We start from the raw sequence: 23,233 nt of genomic DNA on the forward strand, positions 1-23,233 counted from the left end.
TATGTGCGTGTATATGGTTTTACTGTAAACGGAAACACATGTTTTTGCTCATTTGCAAGAAGCGTTTCAGCTATATTAACACATGCGTACAATTGTTTCGGTCCATTACGTACATATATATATATATATATATATATATATATATATATATATATATATATATATATATATATATTTATATGGTACTTGTGAATAATTTGAACCAGACGAAACTCGGCAGTCCTTTTCTGAAAACTGTAAACCAAAAAAAATATCTTCAGTTTTGAAAAATATTTGAAGATGCCGGAACAAGCGGTCTCATATTGTCAAAAAAACATTTCCTGTGGCGATAAGTGTATCATTGCCAACAGAAGGTCTTAGACAGATGGTTGTATATGGAGATTCACGAGCACGCAATGCAGCTCCATCTTCCCTATGTTAAGAACGGCTATCGGAATAATCACCCCCTTACCTCCCCAAGTTAAGAAGGGCTTTCGGAATAAACACCACCCCCAATCTCCCCATGTTAAGAACAGCTTTCGGAATAAACACACCCTCACCTCCCCATGTTAAGAACGACTTTCGGAATAAACACCCCTAACCTTCCCATGTTAAGAACCACCATTACCGAAAAATAAAAACGAGTTTCTTTAATTCTTACACAAAAACTTCTTTCTTTTTTAAATCATGTTTTGTTTTGAACTTTTTCGAAAAAAAAGACACATTACAGCAAAAAAAACAAAAACAAACAAAAACTTACATTACAAAAAAATATAAAACAAAAATCTTGTTACGGTGGGTCATTGTTTCTTTTTTTCTTTTTATTTTTTTGCTTGTTTATTTCTTCTATTAAAATTATTATGTTTACACATTTCCTTCAATTTTTTAGCAGCGATCGTTACGCTTTCATAATCGTCGAAGCTCGAATGTTAACGTCGGACGTTGATTTACGTTTGGTTCAAATTATGCACAAATACGAGAGATTACTACAAGCATGGCTTCCCTGAGTAGAATCATTGCATGTTAAATGCTCCTATTATAAACTTTGGAATCTCGACATATTATATACATATATATATATATATATATATATATATATATATATATATATATATATATATCTGTGTGTGTGTATATATATATAAGGCAAAATGTGTGTTAGTGTGTGCATTTTTTGTGTATGTTCGTCGGCAAAGGCTTCTTTTACGGGGCGCCCTCGGTGGGGCCACTCATTCTTAAAACTTTTTATACACTGTCTAAATTATAATATCTACGATTTACGAAGGGAGGTCGCGTTTATCTTTAATTTGGGCGACTTTTACTTTTGCTATTTTCGAGGTATTTTCACTCGCCGCGTCTTTGTTTCGCTTTTCAGTATAAAAAAGCGAAACTGAATCCGTAGCATCAGTTCCCAACGTGGCACTCGTTACAGGAACATCCAGAAAGCAAATCAGCTTTGATCAATACGGTAAAAACCGTCATATGGTTTTGCAAATGGATACTCCCATTTTTTATGGGAGCTGGTTCACCAACATCTTGGGGAAACAAACAGCCAAAGTTGGGGAAAGAAAACACCAAGAAAAAGCTGCCTTGCAGCAAAAGTTAACTGCACGATATGTTTGATCTCATTATCATTAAATTCGCACACCTGTCAACTAAGTTTTTATTGTTAAATTAAATCACATTTCTTTTACTTTACCGTCGTGGGCGAACGGATAACATGTGAGAAATTTTGTCCACTTCGCCACAAGGTTCCGGGTTCGATCCTACCTAGCAAAACATTTTTTTTAATAACACGGGCAACGCCGGGCATGTTCGCTGTTTCCCCCCTCCCCCCGATTTTTAACATCTTTTTTGTTTTGTTTTGTTTTGATCGGCCCCCCCAACACTCACACACCTCCAAACACTCGGGCAACGCCGGGCACCCCCGCTAGTATAATATAAATCTCATTTGTCTGTTTAAATGTATGTATGTACGTATGTATGTCTTCCTTAAACTTTCGACAGAAATTTTCGACAGAAATTTTCGATGAAATTTTCACGAAGTCGGTATCATTGGAAAGCATGACATTTCTGACGACAAATATCGAAAAATTTGCCAAGAATATTACTTCCTTAATCCTCAAGTGGGCTCTGTTCTACAGACGGGGTCACTTTTTTCGCCGATATTTTCAGAAGTTATCCCCTCTTTTCGATTGTCTACCCTTAATTTAAAACTACGTCACTTTCAGTCACGTTTTTTTTTCACGTTCTTTTCCTCCTTCGCGGTGCGAGTTCAAGCCTCTCTGCCTACTATCATTTTTTATTTTTTTTTATTTTTTATTTTGCTCAACACACACCTCCAAATACCCGGGAAACGCCGAGAATTTAGGCTAGTATATATATATATATATATATATATATATATATGATGATGATTGCAAACGTCTTGTCAGATGAGTGCCACTCCCTCAGACACTTAATGTCCATGAGCCCAGAAATGACTTTTATTTTTCTTAGTCCTACTGGGGAATTCACACGCTCACGCAGGCATGATACTGAAGACGGTCATTGAGATCAATTATTACATGTTTCCAGCATTTCAAGGCTTCATGCGTCATAACATTTCCATCGCCACAGGACCATTTTTATAGACAAATGCCTGAGGGAGTATCTATACACAGGTGATGTTACAGACTCTTAGCTTTGTACGACAGCTGTCTCTCACTGGGTTCAAAATGTTGAGATCCAGCAACAAGCAAGAGCAAGATAACCAGCAACAAGTTAAACTGCAGACCAGCGTAATGCGGGTACTGGTCTCCCGCTTTATGGGTTTTTTTAAATCAGAGATTTGCTTCTCCTAGAAAGTTTGCCTTCACCACGGCTTATGGGAGCCCTCTCCACCCCAACACACAAACACACATGATGCTAGTTGGCCGTTGACCCCGAAAAAGGGTTCATACATACAGATATATATGCATACAGATATATATACATACAGATATATATGCATACATATATACATACATATATATGCATATATGCATATCTATATATACATACATATATATACATATATGCATATATATATACATATATATACACATATATATATACATATATATACATATATATATGCATACATATATATACGTATATATACACATATATATGCACACATATATATACATATATATACACATATATATACATATATATATATATACATATATATACACATATATATACACATATATATACACATATATACACACACATATATATGCATATATATACATATATATACATATATGTATACATATATATTTACATATATATATACATATACATATATATGTATACATGTATACATATATGTATACATATATATATATACATATATATACATATATATACATATATATACATATATATATGCATATATATACATATATATATATGTATATATACATATATATGCATATATATACATATACCTATATATATACATATATATATATATACCTTTATATATATACCAATATATATATATACATATACATATACGTATATATATACCTATATATATATATACATATACATATACGTATATATATATATATGAAATTTATTTATACAAACATTGATGGCTACATATGTGCATACATGTTTCTGTAATCACCGGCGTTGGGGGATTACGTCTTCAGGCCAAGAATTATCGTCGAGAACTGATATTTCAAACAAAAGATTTTCTTATTTCGTTTACAAAGTTAGAATGTAGCATGGGTGGGGGTAATGAGCGGGGAGAGGACAAGTGAGGTCATTGAAGATAATAAACATCTTTTTTATTTCCCTTTTTTATATTTCCTTTTTAAGTTTATCTATGCCATCTTTCGGTTTATTTGTTCAAAATTAAAAACATTTCTTATGGGTATTGAGTACTGACCGGTGCCTTCAATCCCCCCACACACACACATACACACACACACACATACACACTAGAAGCAAACATAAAAGCGAAAATACTCGGGAGCTGATATACACTATATATATATATATATATATATATATATATATATATATACTAGCAAAAGTACGCGTCGTTGACTGGGTTCAAAAACAGCCTACAGAAAATGGACTCTGATTTACGAAAGTACTAGCGGGGCTACCCGGCGTTGCTCGGGACCGTATAAACAATGAGTACCTTGAATTTTATTTTTTAATATATTTGTTATTCTTATGAGAGAGTAATTTTGAATGTTTATGTATCATTTGCTATTTCGAGCAAAAGAATATTTTACCTACCTAAGACGGGTATTGCACGTATGAAATAATTGTATCTTACCTAGGGTAGGTAATTTACAGCATGTATATGCAACGGCGAGTAATATACAACACATGTATCTCATCAAATCCAAAGCCAGATATTTTGCTAATATATATTCTTACCTATTTCATTCAATTCCGGGCAACGCTTGGTATTCTGCTAGTATATATCTCAATCAATCTCATTAAATCCTGGGCGACGCAAGGTATTCTGTTAGTATATATTTAAATCGATCCAGTTCAATCCAAGGCAACGCCAAGTATTCTGCTAGTATATATTTGCATCTATCTCATTACATCCCAGGGGACCATGTATTCTGCTTGCACACATTTGCATATATCTCATTGGATCCAGGGTGACTCCGGGTAATCTGTAAGTATATATGTGGACGTATCTTGTTGAATCCCATAATTCTTGGATTGTTACTAATTTCGACAATTTAAAATCCACATTATCGCTCACCTGTCTAAAATAATAACATGAGACATTGTCTTGGCTAATTATTTCATTACAAACACATCGTCCAAATAACCCACATTTCATAATTTTTCATAATTTTTGGGTATGTTACTAATTTCAACAACCATGTCACATGAATTAACTTATATTATCGACCCCATTCTTACTAAAATAAAAACTTTGATACATAGGCTATGCTATGTTATTAATTTCGACCATTATTTTTCATGAGTAAATCCACATTATCTCCCCCTTATATCACTAAAATAATAACTTTTAGACATTGTATGGCTGGTTATTTCATTACAAACACACCAACAATGTAACTCACATTATATCATTTTTCATAATTCTTGGATATGTTACTAATTTCGAGAATTATTTTTAATGAAGTAACCCAAATAATCGCCACCTCTTACTAAAATAATAACTTGAGACATTGTCTTGGCTGGTTATTTCATTATAAACACGGAAATGGCAGAAATGGTTTAATAATAATAACTCACATTTCATCCATTTCATAATTCTTAGATATGTAAATAATTGCGACACTCATTTTTCATAGTTCAACCAACATTATAGCCCCCCTCTTACTAAAATAATAACTTCCATACATTGTCTGGTCTTTCTACTTCATACACCAAACAAATAACTCACATTTTATCATTTTTCATAATTTTTGGATATGTTGCTAATTTCTACCGTCATTTCCTATGAGTTCAATCACATAATCTCTCTCCTCTTACTAAAATAATACCTTTGAGACATCTAGGCGGTTTATTTCATCACAAACACACCAATAAAATACCTCACATTTCATCATTTTCCATAATTATTGGATATGTTACTAATTTCGACAATCATATTTAATGAATTCGCACATATAATCGCCCACTTTTTACTAAACTCATAAATTTGCTACATTGTCTGGGCTGTTTATTTCATTATAAACACACCAATCAAAAAACTAACACTTTATTTTTCATAATTCTTGGATATGTTCTAATTTTGACAATATTTCATGAGTTAATCCACATTATCACGCCTTCCTATCACTAAAATGATAACTTTCAGGCATTTTATGGCTGGTTATTTCATTGTAAACACACCAATCAAGTTACTCACACTTGACAATTTTTCATAATTCTTGGATATGTTACTAATTTCGACAATTATTTTTAATGAATAAACCTAAATAATCGCCCCCCTCTTTAACCGATACGATCCCCTTCCTTTTACAAAAATAACAACTTTGATACATCTTCTAGTTTGTCTATTTCATTACGAACACACCAGTCAAAAAACTCACATTTCATCATTTTTCATAATTCCTGGATATGTTACTTATTTCAACAATCATTGTTTATGATGTAACCCACATAATCGACCTCCTCATACTAAAATAATAATTTGGAGACAATATCTGGGCTTTTTATTTCATTATAAACACACCAATCAAATAACTTACATTTAATAACATTTCATAATTTTTGGATATGTTACTAATTTCGACAATCGTTTTTCATGATTTAACCCATATAATCCCCTCTACCCTTGCTAAAACAATAACATTGAGACATTGTCTTGCTGGTTATTTCATTATACACACACCAATAAAATAACTCACATTTTATTATTTTTCATAAATCTTGGATATGTTACTAATTTTGACGATATTTGTTGGTGATATAACCGGCATTCTCTTTTTCCTCTTACAAAAATAATAACTTTAAGACATTGTCTGGGATGGTTATTACATTACAAACACACCGAATCAAATAACTCACATTTCATCATTTTTCATAATTCTTGGATATGGTACTAATTTCGATAACCATTTTTTATGATTTAACCCACATAATCCCCTTCCTCTTGCTAAAATAATAAGTTTGAGACATTGACTGCCTGGTTATTTTATTACAAACACACCAATCAAATAACTTACATTTAATAATTTTTCATAATTCTTGGATATTTTCTAATTTCCAGTCATTTTTCATGATTAAACCAACTTAATCTCCGTCGTCCTACTAAAAAAATAACTTTTAGACTATGTCTGGCTGTTTATTTACTTAAAAACACACCAATCAAATAACTTACAATATTTCATCACTTTTTGTAATTCTTGGATATGTTACTTATTTCGACAATCATGTTTCATGCGTTACCCAACATTATCGCCCATGTCTTATTAAAATAATACATTTGAGACTTGTCTGGGCTGTCTATTTCATTACAAACACACCAATCAATTAACTCACATTTAATCATTTTTCTTAATTCTTGGATATGTTACTAATTTCGCTAAACATTTTTCTTGATTTGACACTAATTATAGCCCCGTTCTTACTAAAATAATAACTTTGATACATCATCTTGGCTGTCTATTTCATTAGGAACACACCAATCAAATACCTCACATTTCATCATTTTTCATAATTATTGGATATGTTACTAATTTCGACAATCATTTTTCATCATTTAATCCACATAATCCCCTTCCTCCTAAAAAATATATTTAAGACATTGTCTGGCTTGTTATTTCATTCCAAACATAGCAATCAAATAACTCACATTTCATCATTTTTCATAATTCTTGGATATGTTACTAATTTGGACAATAATGTTTAATGATTTAACTACATAATCGCCCCATCTTCCTATGTAGGGTATTCCACCTAACTTATCCGATCCCAGGTATTCTTCTAGGAAACATCCCACCTATCTCATCCAATCCCAGGCAACGTCGGGTATTTTGCTAGTGCATATATCAACGTTTCTTATACAATCCCGGATGACGCTGGGTATTCTACTAGTACAAATATCCATCTATGAAGCCACATCCAAGAGAGGTCACTGGCATAATATTACAATGATGTCATATTAACCTAATGGGACTCGACAATGAAGCTACATCCATGGGAGGTAACTTGCATATTACAAAAATGATTGTATATTAAGCTAATGGTATTCGACAGTGAAGCTACATCTAAGGGAGGTCACTCAAATATTATTAAAATAATTGGATATTATACTAATGATATTTTACAATGAATGAATCCAAGAGAGGTCACTTGCATATTAAAACAATGATTGTATATTACTCTAATGATATTGGACAATGAAGCTACATCCAAGGGAGGTCACTTGCATAATCTTATGGTAACCGACAATGAAGCTACATCCAAGGGATGTCAATCGCATATTATAACAATGATTGTATATTAATATAATGACATTCTACAATGAAGCTACATCCAAGGGAAGTCACTTGCATATTGTAACAATTATTGTATATTATTCTAAAGGTATTCGACAATGAAGTTACATCCAAGGGAAATCACTTGCATATTATAACAATGATTGTATATTAATCTAATGGAATTCGATAATGAAGCTACATCCAAGGGAGGTCACTTGCATATTATAACAATGATTGTATATTATTCTAATGGTATTTGACAATGAAGCTACATCCAAGGGAGGTCACTTGCATATTATAACAATGATTGTATATTATTCTAATTGTATTCCACACTGAAGCTACATCAAAGGGAGGTCACTTGCATATTATAACAATGATTGTATAATATTCTAATGGAATCGACAATGAAGCTACCTCCAAGGGAGGTCACTTGCATATTATAACAATGATTGTATATTATTCTAATGGCATTCGATAACGAAGCTACATCCAAGGGAGGTCGCTTGCATAAACAATGATTTTATATTATTGTAATAGTATTCGACATAATCGTGCTTCTTTCTGCCCCCCCCACTACAACCATCACATAATTCCCGGAAGATAACATTAAAAATTAAAAAAATATGGACCACCCCCTACAGAAACTGGTGTAGTAATCTTTTATAGAAAACCGACAATATATAGGAATTAATCTAATGTTGATATCGTAAACTGTTTCACCCATATCGAGAATCGACTTCACAAATAAAGTAATTTTGAGATTGAAAATTGTTTAAGCCATTTCCAGGACAAACTTTACATTCTACCACCCTCATTGAATCAAGCGACACTGCGTATTCTGCTAGTATCTATATGACCAAGACAATATTGCTTAACTTTGCTAATCTACATAAAGCATTTGGTATTCCAAAGTAGTCACCCATCTGATAATGGCCAGGCTACGTGTTGTTAAACTTTAGTTATTAACATAAAGCATTATTCTATTCTCAAGTAGTCACCCATCTGATTATGACCAGAGTCTATGCTGCTTAACTTTGTTGATCTACATAGGGCATTAGGTATTTCCAAGTAGTCACACATCTAATAATAACCAAGCTACATGTTACTTAACTTTGGTGATATACGTAATGCATTTGATATTCCCAAGTAGTCACCCAACTGATAATGGTCAGCCTTTATGTTGCTTAACTTTTGTGATCTAAATAAAGCATTTTGCATTCCCAAGTAGTAACACATCCGCTAAGGACACGGCTATATGTTGCTTAACTTTAGGTATATATATATAAATTACTTTATATTCCCAAGTAGTCATCCATCTGATAATGACCAAAAACATGTTGCTTCACTTTGGTGATCTACATAAAGCCTTTGGTATTCCGAAGTAGTCACCCATTTGTTAATGACCAAGACAATGTGGCTTTGGTATCCCAAAGTTGTCACCCATCTGATAATGACCAGACTCCATGTTGTTTAACTTTAGTGATATACATAAATTATTTTATATTCCAACGTAATCACCCATCCGATAATGACCAAGACAATGTTGCTTAACTTTGGTGAATCACATAAAGCATTTGCTATTACACATAGTCACCAATCTGATAATTACCAAGATAATGTTGCTTTACTTTGGTGATAACATAAAGCATATTTATTTCCTAGTAGTCACCCATTTGTTAATGACCAAGTAAATGTTGCTCAACATTAGAGATTTATACAAAGCATTTGTTATTCCCAAGTAGTCACCCATCTGATAATGACCCAGACAATGTTGCTTAAGTTTGGTGATCTACATAAAGCATTTGGTGTTTCCAAATAGTCTCAAATCTGATTATGCCCAGGACAATGTTGCTTAACATTGGTGATCTATATCAGGCATTTTGTATTCCCAAGTAGTCACCAATCTGATAATAACCAAGAAATGTGGCTTAACTTTGGTGATCTACATAAAGCATTTGGAATTCCCTAGTAGTAACCAATCTTCAAAATTGTCAAATTGGACCTGTAGTGCAGAAGCACATTCAAAATTGTCAAGTCAGACCCATACTGCACAAGCACCTTTAAAATTGTCAAATTGGACCTTTACTGCACAAGCACTTTATAAATTGTCGAGTCGGACCTATAATACACAAGCACCTTAAGAATATCAAATTGGACCTATACTGCAGAAGCACATTCAATAATGTCTAATCGGACCTATACAGCACAAGTACCTTCAAAATGTTTCAAATCCGACCTATACCGCACAAGCATCGTGAAATTTTTTCAAATCTGACCTATAGTGCACAAGCACCTTAAAATGTTTGCAAATCGGACGCATACTGCACAAGCCCTTTAAAATTTTTCAACTCGGACATATATTGTACAAGCACCTCCAAAATTATCAAATCGGACCTATACTGCACAAGAACCTTCAAAATTATGAAAGCGTACATATACTGCACAAGCACTTCACAATAGTAAAATCGGATATATTGCACATGCACTTTCAAAATTGTCAAATCGAACCTATACTGCACAAGCACTTTTAACATTTTTACAAATTGGACTTATACTGCACAAGCACTTTTAACATTTTTACAAATTGGACCTATACTGCACAAGCACTTTCAAAATTGTACAATCGGATCTATACTGCACAAGCAATTTCAAAATTTTCAAATTGGACCTATACTGCACATGTACCAAAAAAATTGGCAAATTGGACCTATATGGCACAAGCACTTTCAAACTGTTCAAATCAGACCTATACGGCACAAACACTTTACAAAATTGTCAAATCGGACTTATACTATGACAGCACCTGCAATATTGTCAAATCGGACCTATACGGCACAAGCACTTTCAACTTATTTCAAATTTGTCAAATCGGCTTGTACTGCACAAGCACCTTCAAAATTGTCAAATCGCATCTATGCTGCACAAGCACCTTTCAAAATTCTCAAATCGTACCTATACTGCACAAGATCCTCCAACACATTAAAATAGTACCTATGCCCCACAAGCACCTTCAAAATGGTCAAATCGGACGTATACTGCACAATGACATTCAAAAGTGTCAAATAGGACTTATACTGCAAAACAACTTATAAATTTGCATCGCTTTAAAAATTGTCAAATCGGACCTATACTACACAAGAACTTTCAACATTTTTCAAATTAGACCTATACGGCACATGCACTTTCAAAATTTTAAAATCGGACCTATACTGCACAAGCACCTTCAAAATTTTCAAATCGGACCTATAGTGCACAAGGACCTCAAAAAGTTACAAGTGGTACCTATTCGCACAAGCACCTTCAAAATTGTTAAATCGGACGTATACTGCACAATGACATTCAAAAGTGTCAAATAGGACCTATACTCCACAAGCACATTCAAAATTTTTCAACATAGACCTATACTGCACAAGTACCTTCAAAAGTGTCAAATCGGACCTATGCAGCACAAGCACCTCCAAAATTGTCAAATATGACCTTTACTGCGCAAGGGCCTCCAGAAGTTTCAAATAGTACCTATACTGCAAAAGCACCTTCAAAATTGTCAGGTCGGACCTGTAATGCACACGTACTTTCAATAGGGTATGGTCGGACCTATACTGCACATGCACTTTCAAAATTGTCAAATCGAACCTATACTGCACAAGCGCTTTCAAAATTGTCAAATCGGACGTATACTGCACAAGCACTTTTAACATTTTTACAAATTGGACCTATACTGCACAAGCACTTTTAAAATTGTAAAATCGGACCTATACTGCACAAGCAATTTCAAAATTGTCAAATGGGACCTATACTGTACAAGTACCTTCAAAATTGTCAAATCGGACCTATACGGCACAAGCACTTTCAAAATGTTCAAATCGGACCTATACTGCACAAGCACTTTCAAAATGTTACAAATCGAACCTATACTGCACAAGTGCTTTCAAAATTGTAAAACGGACCTGTACTGCACAAGCACTTCAATATTTTTCAAATTAGACCTATACTGGACAAGCACTTTAAAAATTGTCAAATCGGCATATATTGCACAATACCTTCAAAATTATCAAATCAAACCTATGCTGCACAAGCACCTTTAAAATTCTCAAATCGGACGTATACTGCACAATGACATTAAAAAGTGTCAAATAGGACCTTTACTGAAAAAGCACCTTCAAAATTGTCAAGTCGGACCTATAATGCAAAGGCACTTTCAACAGTGTCAAGTCAGACCTATACTGCACATGCACTTTCAAAATTGTCAAATCGGACCTATACTGCACAAGCACTTTCAACATTTTTCAAATTAGACCTATACTGCACAAGCACTTTCGGATCTATACTGCACAAGCACTTTCAAAATTGTAAAATCGACCTAAACTGCACAAGCAATTTCAAAATGATCAAATCGGACCTATACTGCACAAGCACCTTCAAAATTGTCAAATCGGACCTATGATGCACAAGCACCTTCAAAATTGTCAAATCGGACCTATAATGCACAAGGACCTCCAAAAGTTTCAAATAGTACCTATACTGCATAAGCACCTTTAAAATTGTCAAACCTGACGTATACTGTGCAATGACATTCAAAAGTGTCAAATAGGACCTATACTGCAAACACCTTCAAAATTGTCAAGTCGGACCTATACTACACAAGCACTTTCAAAATTGTCAAATCGAACTGTACTGCACAAGCGCTTTTAAAATTGTCAAATCGGACCTATACTGCACAAGCACTTTCAACATTTTTCAAATTAGAACTATACTGCACAAGCACTGTCAAAATTGTCAAATCGGACCTATACGGCACATGCCCCTTTAAAATTTGTCAACATAGAACTATACTGCACAAGTACCTTCAAAAGTGTGCAATCGGACCTATACTGCACAAGTACCTTCAAAATTGTCAAATCGGACTTATACTACAAAAGCACCTTCAAAATTGTCAAATCAGACATACACTGCACAAGTACCTTCAAAATTGTCATATCGCAAAGCACTTTCAAAATTCATATTACTTTAACATGAATTTCTTAGTGTAGTATCAGTCTCAGATGTCAATTGACTTTAATCCTTATTATCCTTAACTCAGGATTATATAAAAAAAAATCCCCTCCCAATACTAAGAATGGCTTCAAAAGTAATAATGATTTCATTTCAGATGTGATTTTTTGAATATCACATTTTGTCTCAATCTAGTACACGAAAATAAATATAAATTATGCATTTTTTATTTAATACAAGATAAGGTTCGGTAGACAATAATACGATTACTTGGTCTTTTGGCTAAGCAAGCACGCATTTTTTAGTTGCAGCCGGATACAGCCCTTATTAAAGTACGTCGAGGGGGTAACAGCTCGCATCGATACCGAGTGTCCGCTCGATCTCGACGTTGGAAGTTTTGTGTACAACATAGAGCCGCCGTTCCCCAGGGAGGAAAGTTTGGTTTTCCTGGCGATCCTAGCAGTAGCGCGAATGGTCATTTGGATCACGCGCCTCAAGTTAGTCCGTGAAGGGACATCTGTTCCGGATCGGGATCTGATCGTTTACTTTAAACATTTGCTTAAAGTAAAGATCAGATGCCATTGGAAGAGGTTGCCTAGAGTGGAATTTGACAAGAGGTGGGTGCACAGCACTAGTTTGTGCATCCGTCGAGGAGCCAAGTTTGAGTACGTGTTCCCTCCTTGAGCATGGCACGGGCGGTGCTGGGTCCTGCGGAACCCATCCCGCTTAAGTTTAGCATAATTAATTAAAGAGACTCTTCACTGGTGGTATAAACGAGATCCCGCTCCTGTTATTATTTTTGGTACTAGAGAACCTCTGAGTCCACCCACTCCCCAATTACCTGCTTTTATTTTGGATGTAATCCTGGTCTTCCCCCAATACTCAGAGGACACCAATCCTCCCCTCCTCCCATAAAATTCTTTTCTCCTATTAAGGCTCCACCCCAACCCCTCTTAGGGATCTTCCTGCTTGTTTTCGGTTCCCCGGAAAACAGTGGGGGGGTCTAATCGCTAGAGTAGTATAGGGGGGTCAGTACTAACAAACCAAGTAGGCTGTATCTTTTATGTTTAAATTGAACTCTTTTCATTAGCTTGCCCCACTCCACGTGCTTTTAATAACATGATTATAAACTGTATATACTTTTATGAATTTGAACTCTTTTTGTCATCTCACAAACGCACACACTCACTATATTGTTTATATATAATTAAAAAAAAAAAAAATGCATACACAGACATACAGATAAGTTTTTACCAATTGTACATGTTTTCTTGTATTCTAAACGCTGGGGATATATTAGTTAGATTAGAATCCACAGAGTGAATGAGGTATTGTGGTAAATGTTGCCAGTCAAGAGTGAGACTTCAAAGTCCATTTTTTATCAAATGTCAATAGTCACAAAGTCCCTGAACCCTCCCCTCCCCAATTTCTTATAGGGCCTTGTGCCTAATTTTGTTGTGTGTTACTTTTTGTTTTTATAATTTGATATTGTAAATTCATTTTTTGTACATCAATAAAATAAATAAATAAGATCAAAGTGTAGTATCTGTTCTTCGGATTCAAGCTGAGTGGCTTCCGGGCCTTGATAAGTGGTGATCACTGTGTAAAAAAAAAACAAAAAAAAAACGGTCCTATCTTTCCTCTTACCCCACCAGGTAAACAATTGGGATATCATATAGTGTATACAAAACAGAAAATTGCCGTATGTTTTGTTTTGTTAACATGCCACCTCGTTCTTTATGCGATTTTTCAAATTTTAAAAATAAGCATTCAGCATGCAGATTCATTCACTTGATTTTTAGAATGAGAAGTTCAGCGATGTGATTTTTGGTATATGACATCTTGTCTCAATGTAGTACACGATAGATATAAAGTATGCATCTTTTTTAATAGAAGATAACGTTCCGTAGACAATAACGCTACATAATACAGTTACTTGGTCTTTTGGCTAACATCAAAGTGTAGTATCAGTTCTTAGAATTCCAGCTGTCCTATCCTTTGGCTTCCTCCCTCTAAATAGAATTAGGGCATAGTGTTACTAATATAAAAAAGAACATTTGCTATTTTAAACCTGCTAATAACGTGTAAGTTAATATTTTAATGTGCATGATTGTCGCATTTTTTACCGATAACAATCTTTTATTATACGCAATGTTTTTTATATACAGACCGCCATTACAGCTTGCGGAGTCAGATCACATGACATGAGTCAGCGTTTTTCAAATACATATAAAAGATCATTAGATTATTACTTTATTAGAAAAAACGAAAAAATGTCACTTTTTGGACCCCAGCCCTGCAGAAAAATGCCCAGCTGACACACTTATAGTGGATCGTTTGAGACGAAAATTCGATATTTGTCGTCCGAAGGGTTGAACTTTAATATACCAAATTTGTGATTCTTTTTGTGTCTGTCGAAAGTTTTTGGCGGACATACAAACACACGTACATACATACATACATACACACATTTTCGGTGTTATATATATATATAGACTAGGGGGGCTACCCGGCGTTGCTCGGGACCGTATAAACAATGAGAAAATTGAAGTTGATTTTGAACATATTTGTTATTCTTCGGATAGAGGAATGTTTAATGTCTATGTATCATTACCTTTTATGAGCAAATGAATATTTTACCTACTCTAGGACGGGTATTACACGAATCAAATAATTGTACCTTATCTAGGATAAGTAATTTATACCATACATATGAAATAATGTTTCCTTTGCGGGGATGGGTAATATACAACACATATTTAAAATAATTTTACCTACCCTCGGACGGGTAATTAAAATACATGCATGAAACAATTTCACATACTATTGGCAGTTATTGTACAACATGTTAAATAATTTCTCTTACAACCAAGGTTACCATAATTTTGATAAAACTAAAACAATTTTTAAAACAATTTTTAGAAAGTAGCTCGGGACCGTATAAACAATGAGAAAATTGAATTTGATTTTGAATATATTTGTAATTCTTAGGAGTGAGAAATTTTTAATGTCTATGTATCATTTGCTATTTCGAGCAAAAGAGTATTTTACCTAGCTAGGACGGGTATTAGATGTATGAAATAACTGTATCTTACCTAGGGTAGATAATTTACAGCATGTATATGAAATAATTTTACCTTTGCAAGGACGGTGAATATACAACACATATTTAAAATAATTTTACCTACACTAAGACGGGTAATTTTAATAGATATATTAAACAATTTCACAAACTCTTTTTACCCCATTACTTTCTCCAACTTAACCCCCAAAAGAAAATTTAAGAGCACGTTTAAAATTAACATAATCATGCTTCTTTCGACCCACTACTACAACCATCACATCATTCCCGGATGAGTACATAAAACATTTTAACAAATATAGATCACCCCCTATAGAGACTGGCCTAGGAAACTTTCATAGAAAATCAACAATATATATGTATTAATCTAACTGTGAGATCATTAACAGTTTAAGCCATATCTTGAATCGACTTCACAAATTAAGTAATTTTGAGATAGAAAATTGTTTAAGCCATTTCCGGTACAAACTTTATATTTCACCACACTCATTTAATCCAGGGCGACGCTGATTATTCTGCTAATATATATTTGCCCCTATCTCATTCAATCCCGGGCAACGCCAGGAATTTTGCTTATATATATTCTATTTCAATCAATCTCCTTCAATCCCGTGCGACGCCGGGGATATTGCAAATAAATTATCTCACGTATCTCATGCAAGCTTGAGTAATACCGGATATCCTGTTTTGTATAAGTGCAGCTATCAAATAACATCCCGGTCGACGCCAAGTATTTGTCTATTCTGTATATGTACCTATATCATTTAATCCCAAGCGATGCCAGGTATTCTGTTAGTATTTATCTGCACCTGCATTATTAAATCCTATATATTTCCACCAATCTCATTCAATACGGGGCGATGCAGGGTATTCTGCTAATATATATTTCCACCTATCTCATCCAATCCCAAGCAATGCCAGGTATTTTGCTAATATATATTCTAACCTATTTCATTCGATCCCGGCTAACGCTGGATGTTCTGCTAATATATATCTCAATCAATCCAATGAAATCCTGGGCGCTGCAAGGTATTCTGTTAGTATATATTTCAATCAATCTAATTCAATCACAGGCAAGGCCAGTATTCTGCTAATATATATTTGCATCTATCTCATTGGATCCCAGGCGCCCGTGTATTCTGCTTGCATATATTTGCATGTATCTCATTCAATACCGGAGGGTTCCGGGTAATCTGTAAGTATACCCCATAATTCTTGGATATGTTACAAATTTCCACAATCATGTTTTCATAATAAAACCCACATATATTCCCACTCTTACTATAATAATAACTTTTATACATTTCACATGTAATCATTTTTCATAATTCTTGGATATGTTATTAATTTTGACAAGTATTTTGACGATTGAATTCACATTATACCTCCTCGTACTAAAGTAATAACTTTGATACATTGTCTGGGCTGTTTATTTTATTACAAACACACCAATGAAATAACTCACATTTCATCATTCTTCATAATTCTTGGATATGTCACTAATTTTGACAATCATTTTTAATGATTTAACCAACATAATCGCGCCTCTCTTACTAAAATATAAACCTTGAGACATTGTCTGGCTGTTTATTTCATTACAAACACACCGAATCAAATAACTCACATTTCAACACTTTTCATAATTCTTGGATATGTCACTAATTTTGACAATAATGTTTCATGGGTTAACCCACATTATCGCACATCTCTTACTAAAATAATAACTTTGAGACATTGTCTGGCTGGTTATTTCATTATAAACACACCAATCAAATACCTCACATTTCATCATTTTTCATAATTCTTGGATATGTTACTAATGTCAACAGTAATTTTTCATAAAATACCCCACATAATCCCCCTCCTCTTACTAAAGTAATAACTTTGAGAAATTGTCTGGCTGGTTCTTTCATTACAAACATACCAATCAAATACCTCACATTTCATCATTTTTCATAATTCTTGGATATGTTACTAATGTCAACAGTAATTTTTCATAAAATATCCCACATAATCCCCCTCCTCTTACTAAAGTAATAACTTTGAGACATTGTCTGGCTGATTATTTCATTACAAACACACCAATCAAATACCTCACATTTCATCATTTTTCATAATTCTTGGATATGTTACTAATGTCAACAGTAATTTTTCATAAAATACCCAACATAATCCCCCTCCTCTTACTAAAGTAATAACTTTGAGACATTGTCTGGCTGGTTTTTTTCATTGCAAACACACCAATCAAATAACTAATATATCATCATTTTCATAATTCTTGGATATGTTACTAATTTTAACAATAATTTTTCCAGATTTAACCAAAAGTATAGCCCCACTCTTACTAAAATAATAACTTTGATACATAATCTGAGCTATCTATTTCATTACGAACACACCAATCAAATAACACAAATTTCATAATTTTTCGTAATTCTTGGATATGTTGCTAATTTCGACAATCATTTTTTATGATTTAACCCACATAATACACCCCCTCTTTCTAAAATAATAAATTTGAGAATTAATCTGGGCTGTTTGTTTCATTATAACACACAAATCAAAAAACTTTTATTTCATCACTTTTCATAATTCTTGGATATGTTAATAATTTCGACCATCATTTTTCATGATTTAACCCACATAATCCCCTTCCTCTTACTAAATAACTTTGCTACATTGATCTACATAAAGCATTTTGTATTCCCAAGTAGTCACCCATCTGATAATGACAAGACTCCATGTTGCGTAACTTTAGTGATCTGCATAAATCATTTGGTAATCCAAAGTAGTCACCATCTTAGAATGACCAACCTCATTGTTGCTTAACTTTGGTGATCTACATAAAGACTTTTGCATTCCCAAGAAGTCACCAATCTGATAATGACCAGACTTCATGTTGCGTAACTTTAGTGATCTGCATAAATCATTTGGTAATCCAAAGTAGCCACCCATCTTAGAATGACCAACCTCATTGTTGCTTAACTTTGGTGATCTACATAAAGACTTTTGCATTCCCAAGAAGTCACCAATCTGATAATGACCAGACTTCATGTTGCGTAACTTTAGTGATCTGCATAAATCATTTGGTAATCCAAAGTAGCCACCCATCTTAGAATGACCAACCTCATTGTTGCTTAACATTGGTGATCTACATAAAGACTCTTGTATTCCCAAGAAGTCACCCATCTGATAATGACCAGACTCCATGTTGCGTAACTTTAGTGATCTGCATAAATCATTTGGTAATCCAAAGTAGCCACCCATCTTAGAATGACCAACCTCATTGTTGCTTAACTTTGGTGATCTACATAAAGACTTTTGTATTCCCAAGAAGTCACCGATCTGATAATGACCAGACTCCGTGTTGCGTAACTTTAGTGATCTGCATAACTCATTTGGTAATCCCAAGTCGTCACCCATCATAAAATGACCAACCTCATTGTTGCTTTACTTTAGTGATCTATACAGCATTTTGTATTCCCAAGCAGTCACCCATCTGATAATGACCAGAGTCCATGTTTCTTAACTTTAGTAATCTGCATAAATTATTTGGTAATCCCAAGTAGTCACCCATCTTAGAATGACCACCCTCATTGTTGGTTAACATTGGTAAGCTGCATAAAGCATTTTGTATTTCCAAGTAGTCACCCATTTGATAATAGCCAGACTCCATGTTGCGTAACTTTAGTGATCCACATAACTCATTTGGTAATCCCAAGTAGTCACCCATCTTAGAATGACCAACCTCATTGGTGCTTAACTTTGGTGATCTACATAAAGCATTTGGTATTCCCATGTAGTCACGCATTTGTTAATGACAAAGACAATGTTGCTTAACTTTGGTGATCTACAAAAAGCATTTCCTATTACCCAGAAATCAAACATCCAATAATGACAAAGACAATGTTGCTTAACTTCGGTGATCAACAGAAAGTATTTTGCATTCCCAACTAGTTACCTATCTGATTATGACCAGACTCCATATTGCTTAACTTTGTTGATCTACATAAAGCATTGGGTATTTCCATGTAGCAACCCATCTGATAATGACCAAGACAATGTTGCTTCACTTTGGTGATCTATACAAATAATTTGGTATTCCAAAGTTTTCACCCATTTTTTAATGATCGAGAATATGTTGCTTAACTTGGTGGTCTACATAAAGCATTTGGTATTCCCAAGTAATCACACATCTGATAATGACCAAGAAATGTTGCTTTTGATGATCTACATAAAGCAGTTGTTATTCCCAAATAGTCACCAATCCGATAATGACCAAGACAATGTTGCTTAACTTTGGTGATTTACATAAAGCATTTGGTATTCCCAAGTATACACCAATCTGATAATGACCAGCCTACATTTTGCTAAACTTTGTTGATCTACATAAAGACTTTTGGTATGTCCAAGTAGTAACCCATCTGATAATGGCCAGTCTATATTGTGCTTAACTTTGATCATCTGCATAAAGCATTTGGTATTTCCCAAGTAGTCACCAATATGATAATGACAAGACTCAATGTTGCTTAACTTTAGTGATACACATAAATTATTCTTTATTCCCAAGTAGTCATCTATCTGAAATGACCAAGACAATGTTGCTTAACTTTGGTGATCTACAAAAAGCATTTGGTATTCCCAAGTAGTCACCCATCCAATAATGACAAAGACAATTTTGCTGAACTTTGATGAACTACATGAAACATTTTCTATTTCCAAGTAGTCACCCATTTGTTAATGACGAAGACAATGTTGCTTAACTTTAGAGATCTATACAAACCATTTTGTATTCCCAAGTAGTTCCGCATCTGATAATTACCAAGACAATGTTTCTTTACTTTGGTGAGCTACATAAAGCATTTTGTATTCCAAAGTAGTTACCCATCTGATAATGACCTAGACAATGTTGCTTAACTTTGGTGGTCTACATAAAGCATTTGGTATTCCCAAGTAGTCACCCATTTGATAATAACCAAAACAATGTTGGTTAACTTTGGTGATCTACATGAAGCATTTGGTATTCGCGAGTAATAACCCATCTTCAAAATTGTCAAATTAGACCTGTAGTGCAGAAGCACCTTCAAAATTGTCAAGTCCGACCCATACTGCACAAGACCTTAAAAATTGTCAAATCAGACCTATACTGTACAAGCACCTTCAAAATTGTCGAATCGGACCTATACAACAGAAGCACCTTCAAATTTTTTCAAATCGGACCTATACTGCACAAGCACCTTCACAATTATCAAAACGGATCTATACTGCACAAACTCCTTCAAAATTGTCAAAGCGGACCTATACTGCACACATCTCTTCAAAATTATCAAATCGGACCCATAGTGCAAAATGTCCTTCAAAATTATCAAATCGGACCTATACAGCACAAGCACCTTAAAATTTTCAAATTGGAAATATACAGCACAAGCACTTTCAAAATTGTCAAATCGGACCTATACTGCGCAAGCACCTTCGAAATTGTGAAATAGGACCTATACTGCACAAGCACCTTAGAAAGTGTAAAATCGGGCCTATACTGCACAAGCACCTTAAAATTTTTCAAATTGGATTATACTGCACAAGCACTTTCAAAATTGTCAAATCGGACCTATACTGCACAAGCACCGTCAAAATTGTCAAATCGGACCTATACTGCACAAGCACCTTAACAATTTAGCAAATCGGACTTATATCACACAAGCACATTAAAATTTGTTAAATCGGACCTATACTGCACAAGCACGTTAAAATTGTTCAAATTTGAGATATACTGCACAAGCACCATCAAAAATTGTCAAATCGGACTGTTGCATATTGGTATTATTATTAGACGAATTTACCACTTGTGTGTATATGTTACGTGAGTTCTTATTAGTAAAGATAGGAGTCTTAGTGAGAGTTTGTCTTATTACAGAGAGGGATGTTGAAAGAGACTTAGAGATATTGTTGGTGAAAGAGTTCTAGAGAGATTCTTATATATTGAATGGTCATTCTTTAGATGTGTTGAATGGAAGAAGAAGAAGAAGAAGAAGAAGAAGAAGAAGAAGAAGAAGAAGAAAGCTCTTTGAGTGAGGACATAATGTTCAGACATTGTGTAGACATGATGTAGATTCTCATGATGGATATGAGAAGTCGAGATGTGTATGAAACGACATTTTATAACACAAATATATAATACAATTTCACTTTACCTTTTTGTAAGAATGATAAGACAAGACGACGTTTTTATAAAACACATGATGGTTTATTTCGTCACGACCGGCCGCGTTTCCATCACCAAGAATTCAAGTTTCACATTTTAGTTTCAACGTGACGTCTCGCTTCCTACACGACTGACTCCCTCTGAGTTTTCTCACTGACTGTCCAACTCTTCTAAATAAAGTTTTACTCTATCCCTAGAACTTTCTATTTTCCGTGACGTCATACACATGTTAAAATATGTGCCTTCTTTCACGTGTTCTGGACATACGTGTCCAAAACTTTTCCTATACTCAGTAACCTATTTTTCCAATATGTTAAAAACATTATCTTATAAGCTGCATTCTTTCAATTTAAAATTTCATAACAAACTTGATAGTTAACATTCTTTCCTTGAAATATTTATCTATATTCTAAACAAACGTTTATTTTACATTTTTAAATTCTCACAGGTAATCTATTTCTAAACCTAAATTACGAGGTTCGAATTCAATCTATGCTATTTCATTTTCATTTTAACTAATCTCTCCGTTTTTATACTTACATGAAAAGGGGACAGCCCTTATCATGTAACAGGACCTACACTGTACAGGCACTTTCAAAATTGTCAAATCGGACCTATACTGCACAAGCACCTTCAAAATTATTGAATCGGACCTATACTTCACCTATGTCATACAATCCCGGACGACGCCGGCTGTTCTGCTAGTGCATATACACCTACTTCATCCAATCCTGGGCTTTGCCGGATATTTTGCTAGTACAGATATCCACCTATTTGATTAATCCCGGACGACGCTGGGTATTTTCCACATGCACACATGTCTTCAAAATGATCAAATCGGACCTATACTGCACAATGTCCATCAAAATTATCAAATCGGACCTATACTGCACAAGCACCTTCAAAATTGTCAAATCGGACCTATACTGCACAAGCACCTTTCAAATTTTTCAAATTTTTTTTTTTTTTACACAGTGATCACCACTTATCAAGGCCCGGAAGCCACTC

The sequence above is a fragment of the Euprymna scolopes genome, chromosome 3 (assembly GCF_053919585.1).
Source record: "Euprymna scolopes isolate OS-2025 chromosome 3, ASM5391958v1, whole genome shotgun sequence".
Lineage (NCBI taxonomy): Eukaryota > Metazoa > Mollusca > Cephalopoda > Sepiida > Sepiolidae > Euprymna > Euprymna scolopes.